General features: G+C 37.6%; 1 pseudogene; it reads left to right on the plus strand.

The window, feature by feature from the left end:
• Positions 1 to 1925: 1925 nt before the first annotated feature.
• LOC140622852 (casein kinase II subunit alpha pseudogene) lies at positions 1926 to 3066 on the plus strand (annotated as a pseudogene).
• Positions 3067 to 8211: the final 5145 nt, after the last annotated feature.

An 8211-nucleotide genomic window follows, 5' to 3' on the forward strand; every position in this document is an offset into this window, starting at 1 on the left:
ATTCTCCCCAAATCAAACATATCAGAAAACCTGACAGTTCCATATCTTTTACTGGAGTCTTTACCTCCTTAATGTCTGCCCTACTGCATCAATTCAACCTGGTTCTCCAGCACCACTGACATCTCATGACTCCCCTTCAGCACCCTCCTGTGCTATGTGAAATCTTTCCTGACTGGATCCCTTTCTCTTTCTTGGTTTACAATCTTTGCTTAAGACCATTCTTCAATAGCTTTTTTTTTCTTTTACTGAAGTGTAGTTGACTACATTCAATACCTTTTTAAGGAAGAGTACACCCATTTGAGTCCTTGCAATTATGAAAATATATTTATTGTATCTTTATTCTTTTGGTTCACAATTTACATAGAATATAATTCTATGTTAAAAATCACATCCAATCAGAATTTTGAACCAGTGGTCCATTTTCTTCTAATTTTCAGTGTTGCTGTTGAAAAGCTGATGTCACCTTGATTATTTTTACTTTGTGTGTCATTTTTCCTTTCTATCTAGAAACTTTAGGATCTTCTATATTTGGGTTCTAAATTTCACAATGGAAAGTACCAGGTCTTCTTTCATTCATTGTGCTGAACACATGATGATCCCTTTTAAGATGAAGAAATGTGGGGATGCCTGGTGGCTCGGTGGTTGAGCTTTCAGCTCAGGGCATGATCCCAGAGTCCTGGGATTGAGTCCCATAGTGGGCTCCCCATGGGGAGCCTGCTTCTCCTTCTGTCCATGTCTCTGTCCCTCTCTCTGTATCTCTCATGAATAAATGAATAAAATCTTTTTAAGAAATGAAGAAATGTGTCTTTTAATTTGTGGGTTTTTTTTATTGAAACAGATTAGTTGGATGGTTGTTTCTTGTATTAATCTTCTGATTATCTTCTCTTTTCTTGTTTATTATCTATCTTTAGTATTGCTTTTATAGGATCAATAAGATTGCCCCTATTTCATCCTCCAACTGTTCTACCGTTTTTAAAAATTTGATTGTCAGATTATAATCTTCAAAAATTCTTCTTGATTTCCTTTTCCTTTTTCATAGCATCCTGTCCTTGTTTTATGGATATCATATCACTTCTTACCATTCTAAGAATATTATCATTTGACTTTGGGGGTATTTTTCCCACCTTCTCCTTCTTTAAAAAAATTATTTTGTTCTTTTCTTTCATTTTGGAGATGTTACTAAGATGTCTGCTTTTTTTGTTTATTTATACTCAAAAGACAGTTCATAAAAGCTGTTTGTAAGCTCTGTGAGCTTGGTAGGGCTTATCAGTTGGTGTATTTTGTTAAAATTGCAACAGCCTGACTTTTTTTTTTCAATTCCTGCTATCTGTCAAGATCTTTTCCATCTCAGAAGCTTTGGACATCAGGATCTATTTAGAATGCACACACACACACTCTCATCTGAAGCCTTCTTAGCCTTTAGATCTTGGCTTATATAGCACTTCTTCATAGAGGCTTTCTCTGACCACCTTACTTATTTATTTATTTATTCATTCATTCATTCATTCATTCATTCATGAGAGACACAGAGAGAGAGAGAGAGAGAGGCAGAGACACAGGCAGAGGGAGAAGTGGGCTCCTCTCAGGGAGCCCGATGTGGGACTCGATCCCAGATCCCAGAACCCAGATCCCAGGATCACACCCTGAGCCGAAGGCAGACACTCAACTACTGAGCCACCAAGGTGTCCCTTTCTCTGACCATCTTAACTAAATAAAATAGCTTTCCAGGCTGCTGAACCCTTCATTTCTTCTGCCACCACTGTATTTTCTGTGTGAGGAGAGAGGATAGCTGCTGCCATTGCTGCTTCCACTACAGTTTAAAGGAAACAGGTCTGAAACAAGGTCTTACCCACAAACACTTTTGAACACAGTGACCACCACATCTCCAAACATCAAGTCCACCTTCATTCGCCAACCTGTTTGACATGTCAGGATCTGTGCCAAGCAGGACCAGCATTAAAATAGATATTAACACACATAGACTCCAAGAGTACTGGGACTATGAGTCACATGTGTTGGAGTAGGGTAATCAGGATAACTAGTAGCTGGTTGGAAAATTCAGCTGGGATAAATACAAGGAAGTATTTGAAGCCATCAACATCACAAATAATGAAAAAGTTGTTAAAATTCGCAAGCCAGTTAAAGGTGAAATAAAGATTTTGGAGAATTTATGAGGCAGTCCCAATATTATCACAATGGCAGATATTGTTAAAGACCCTGTGTCATGAACTCTTGCCTTGGTTTTTGAACATATAAACAACACAGACTTTGAGCAATTGTACCGGATGTTAACAGACTATGATATTCTATTTTACATGTATGAGATTCTGAAGGCCCGGGATTATTATCACAGCATAGGAATTTTGCACAGAGACGTGAAGTCCCATAATGTCATCATGATTGATCATGAGCACAGGAAGCTATGACTAAGAGATTGGGATATGGCTGAGTTTTACCATCATGGCCAAGAATATAATGTCAGAGTTGCTTCACCATACGTCAGAGGTCCTGAGCTACTTGTAGACTATCAGATGTATGATTATAGTTTGGATATGTGGAAATTGGGTTGTATGCTGGCAAGTATGATCTTCTGGAAAGAGCCATTTTTCCACGGACATGACAATTATGATCAATTGGTGTGGATAGCCAAGGTTCAGGAACAGAAGATTTATAGGACTCTATTGACAAATACAACATTGAATTAGATCCACATTTCAACTATATCTTGGGCAGACACTCCCAGAAGCAATGGGAACACTTTGTCCGCAGTGAAAACCTGCACCTTGTCAGCCCTGAAGCCTTGGATTTCATGGATAAGTTGCTGCAATATGATCACCAGTCACGACTCGCTGCAACAGAGGCCATGAAGTACTCCTATTTCTATACTGTTGTGAAGGACTAGTCTCAAATGGGCTCATCTAATATGCGGGGGGGGGGGGCAGTATGCCTGTCAGTGGCACCAGTGCCAACCCCATCACCCCTTGGACCTCTGGAAGCTTACCAGTGATTGCTGCTGCCAATCCCCTTGGGATGCCTGTTCCAGCTGCTGCTGGTGCTCAGCAGTAATGACCTCTTCTGTCTCCTGATGCCTAAGCAGAGGTGGGGGAGTCTGCACCCTCCTTGATGCAGCTTGTGCCTGTCAGGGATAGTTGAAATACTTGGAAGTACCATGTCGGAATCATTGCTTGTGGATTTATAGTAGTTCAGTCATAAAAAAAAAAAATTTATAGTGGGCTGATTTTTTTTTTTTAACTCAAACTTTTCACAACTTGGGGATTTCTTGTAAAATTACCTGCAGGTGGAATATTTCAAGGACATAACTTTCCCTCCTTTCAAATCCAGTTTCTCATCACTAAAAACAAAGATGAACCAAAGAACCAGCCTCAATCCTGGCTGCTGCATTTGGGTAGAGATACCTTCCCATGTGCACCACTGCTCCCCCACCATCACACACTTTGTGGGGTTTATATCTTATGCTCTTCTCCATAGATTACAAAAATGTAGCTTCTTCAAGAAGGTGGAAAGGAAGGAGGAAGGAGGACCCAACCTATAAGAGTAGTGTACTGCTGGTCACTTTTCTCACTTCATGCCAAGTGCTTCAGTGGGGTTGTTCTGGTGAATCTAGTGGAAATATGTCTTAGTTTCATTGAGATGCTGAAAATCTACCCAAAGTGCAGACAGGTCCTAAAAACTTCTGTTCAATATGAATCATGTCTTACTGAACTAACCCTAACCCAACTCACTTTTACTTTTAGTTTCAATTCAGTTTAAAATTAGAGTATCTTCCTTCCCAGGCTCCTTACCTTGGTTCTCTCCCCTTTCATCTCCCCACATGCTCTATTCCTTGGGCTGGTGAGGAAGAGGAGGGAGGGAAAATCTTTTTTGAGTTTTCTTTGACTTGGCCATTTTGAATTCAGTTATTTACTGGGCTTAACTTACTGCTTTTTACAAAAGAAAAACATTGTCTATAAAGGTTTCATGTTAGCAACTCTTTAAGAGCTAATGGAAGATACGGCCATACTGAATTTCATCTCAAGCTTTCTACCTTCTTTTCTTCCTTTCTTCCCCTTCCTTCAGATGCCATCCAGTGAGAAGACCTGCCGTTCAGTCTTGTAAATGTATCTGAGAGGTAGGAGCAGAGCCACTATCTCCAGTGGAACTGAAATGGTAGACCTGTAATTGTGGGAAAACTATAAACTCTCTTGTTACAGCCCTGCCACCCCTTGCTGTGTGCGTATATACATATACAATAGTTTGTCCTTCATATATGAAAGATCCAGTGTTAGAATTCTTTGGTGTAAATAAATGTTTGGTTTTATTTAAAAAAATAAAAAAATAGCTTTCCATTATTCTCTCCCTGTTTCCTTCCTCTATAATATTGACTACAATTTAATTTATACAGTTGGTGGATTTAGGTGTTATGTCAGTAAGTACTTTCCTGTCTGTTTCCTGTTGTCTGACAATAACCTCTGTGTGGGCAAGAACTATTCTATTTTGGTCAATTTTCTCATGTTATGGCTTAGCACTAAAATACAGCATGCTCAATAAGTATTTAATTAATAAATGGATGGATGGGTTAATGAATAGATATTCTAGGTTTTGGCTCAATCTCTGTCATAAGTAGTTCTGTAACCTTAGGCAAGTCACTTAAGCTTCCTAAGCTTTGTTTTATTTAGCTTCTTCACACTTAGAGTAACAGTGCTTATTCTACCTATAGATGAATTTATGATGCTTTTACATCGATGAAATAATTAATGTAAAAGTTCTTAGTAAAAAAGCTTATATAAATATGAGCAATTATAAACACTGAATGTGGCTTACTCTATCTTTTCTTATTTCTTTTCTTTTTTTCATATTGAAACCTCAATTTAACACTTCAGGGATCATACCTTGATAGCACCTTCTATGTGGTGTTGTTATTAAGAGTTCTTTTTAGAACCAAATTAACTAAACTCTTAGACGTGATTCAAATCAGAGATGGTTTATTCAGACTCCTGAGCAAATAATATCATAAGAAGGTTCCAGTTTCTAGTTCCATGAAGGGAATGAGCAATGTCAACTCTTTTTCTATTTTCAAGTACAAGGAAGGAAGAGATAATAGAAATTTCTGTTCAGGCATGAGGATTAAATTACCTCTGTATTTGTACCATAATTGTCCTGTAATACTTGCCAAACTAGCCAAAAATAATGATATCCTATTCTAGTAAGTGTATGGGCAAACTGGAAGGCTTTTTCACTGCTGATAGAAATGTAAATTGATATAATCCTTCTAGAAAGTAATTCAGAAATACATATAGCATGCCTTAAAGGTATTTATATTTTTTGGTATCATAACTGTTCTTCTGAGAAATTATCCTAAGAGAAAAGCCCAAAACTTAGAAAAAGCTATATATCCAAAAATTATTTCAGGTATGAAATGTATAAGCTCTTAGAGATATCATATGTTACCAATAATACATCAAAGTTTAAGTAAATTTATGATATTCAATTAGTAAAATATTATGCAGCCATAAAAGTGAAGATTATAAAAGCTGCAGAGTAACATGGAGAAATATTTATGTTACATATTATAATACCAAATTACATATATGCTTTGTTACTTATTTTAAAATGTTTATATTAAAAGAAAGTTTAAATAAACATGATAAAATGCATCCTATTTAAATGGTAAAATAATGGAGGAACTATTTTTTCGTGAGTACCTGGGGATTGGCCATTTAGTCAAATTGCTTGGTATGCCTGAACTTCTGAAAAAGGATCTACAGAAAACTCAAAAGGAGGAAGGGAAAATCACCTTCAATGAGATGTTAAGCTTCCTAAAACTAAGATATTGCTCTGACTTTTCTTACACTTCCAAAAGAGCTTAACTTGGACTGGGCACACAGTAAACACAACTATGATTATCAAATGCACACTATTCATCTTCCTTGGCCCTGGTTCTAATTCTTACATAGTGTAGGACTGAACATCAATGAAGAAATAAACAGGCCTCTTTCTTTTAAGAGTATCTTATGATCCAGGGGAGTGAAGCAGATGTCTCTAGCTCAGGGGTAAACACTTTTTCTACAAAAGGCCAGATAGTAGACCATGAGATCTCTGTTTCCAATAAAGTTTTACACAGAGCAAATGAATGGGTGTGTATTCCAATACAACTTTATTTACAAAAACAGGTGACAGGTTACAGTTTCCTAATTATAGCTAATATATTTTCTCCTTCTGTGCTTTTGGTGCCTCCATTTGTCATTATTGTTCAATTAGTTCCAGGTGTTCCTCACTTTTTTAAATAGCTCCACCTTCCACTCAACGTTAAGCCAATTTAGTGTCATATCATGAACACATCTTCTGGATCCTTGCTTTTCAATGGCTGACTGACCTGCAATATTGGCATCACTGGAAGCTGGATAAAAATGAGAATCTAGGGCCCCGCTCCAGATGCACTGAGTCAGAATCTGCATTTTAACAAGCTTGTGAGGCAATTTATATGCATATTACAGTCTGAGAAGCTCTATTTTAGAGGACAAACCACAGTTGTCTGTGTAAAGCTCTCTATAATAGCAGTGATGCTCTGTGGTTCTTTGAATAAGTTGGAGAGGCAAGTAAGTATTGCCTCTTAATTCCTTATTTGCCTAAGGAATTAAGAGCAAGTAAATATGTTGTCTCCTGTTCTCCCTCCTGGATGACTCCTCAACTTCTCATTGCCTCCATTAAGACAGCAAAAGTCTACTGACAAATGACAATGCCAGGGGCTTTCCTTTTCTTCCCAAATATAGGGCCCATCATTCCATTCTGTCAAAGGCTGACCTCAGCTATAAAATAATACTTTCACATTCTCTTCATGTGGCTCACCAACAAGGTACTCAGTCCCTGAAATAAAGAGGGGGTGGGGATCTTCCTGTCTCTGTTCTATGAGGCTTCTGGAATGGCTCTCTGCCATATGCTTCTCTCCTAGGTTCTTTCTCCCTTGGAACTTTCTCTTGGTTTCTCACACATGGGAGTTCTCCAAATTGGTGCCATTTTCTTGGACAGCCCTTGTCCCCTTTTACATATAGAAATTCCTGATCACAGGCATCCTACAGAATGGGAGAAGATATTTGCAAATGACATATCTGATAAAGGGTTAGTATCCAAAATCTACAAAGAACTTTTCAAACTCAATACCCAAGAAACAAATAACCCAGTTAAAAATGGGTAGAAGACACGAATAGACACTTTTCCAAAAAAGACATTCAGATGGCCAGCAGACACATGAAAAGATGCTCAACATCACTCATCATCAGGGAAATACAAATCATAAAAGCATGATGAGATACCATCTCACACCTGTCAGGATGGCTAAAATTAACAACACAAGAAGCAACAGATGTTGGTGAGAATCCAGAGAAAGGAGAACATTCTTGCGCTATTGGTGGGAATGCAAATTGGTGTAGCTACCCTGGAGAACAGTATGGAGGTCCTCAATATGTTAAAAATAGTACTACCCTACAATCCAGCAATTAATTGTACTACTGGGTATTTACCCAAAAGATACAAAAATACAAATTTAAAGGGATACATGTGTCCCGGTGATTACAGCAGCATTATCAACATAGCCAAACTATAGACGGAGCCCAAATGTCCATAGACTGATGAATGGATAAGGAAGATATATATATATATATATATATATATATATATATATATATATATATATACCCCACACAGCAATCAAAAAGAATAAAATCCTGTCATTTGCAATGACATGGATGGAGCAAGAGTGTATTATGCTAAGTGAAGTCAGTCAGGGAAAGAAATACCATATGATCTCACTCATATGTGGAATTTAAGAAAGAAAACAGATGAACATATGGGAAGGGGGGAAAGAAAAAAAGGATAGGGAGAAACAAGCCATAGAGATTCAATCATAGAGAACAAACTGAGGGTTGATAGAAGGATGTGGGTGGGGGATGGGCTAGATGGGTGATGGGCATTTGTTACGATGATCACTGTGTGTTGTATATAAGTAATGAATCATTGAATTCTACTCCAGAAACCAATATTGTATTGTATGCTAACTACTGAAAACTTAAGTTAAAAAAAAAAAAAAGAAATTGCTGATCACACCCAGGGCTCACTATTTCTTCTTCTTGGGGCTTACATTCTCTTCAGGTTCCCATGCTCTTGGACAATAGATATAAATAATGGCAAAGCACGATTCTTCTTCCTCCAGTTTCT

The sequence above is a fragment of the Canis lupus genome, chromosome 32 (genome assembly GCF_048164855.1).
Source record: "Canis lupus baileyi chromosome 32, mCanLup2.hap1, whole genome shotgun sequence".
Taxonomy (NCBI): Eukaryota; Metazoa; Chordata; class Mammalia; order Carnivora; family Canidae; genus Canis; species Canis lupus.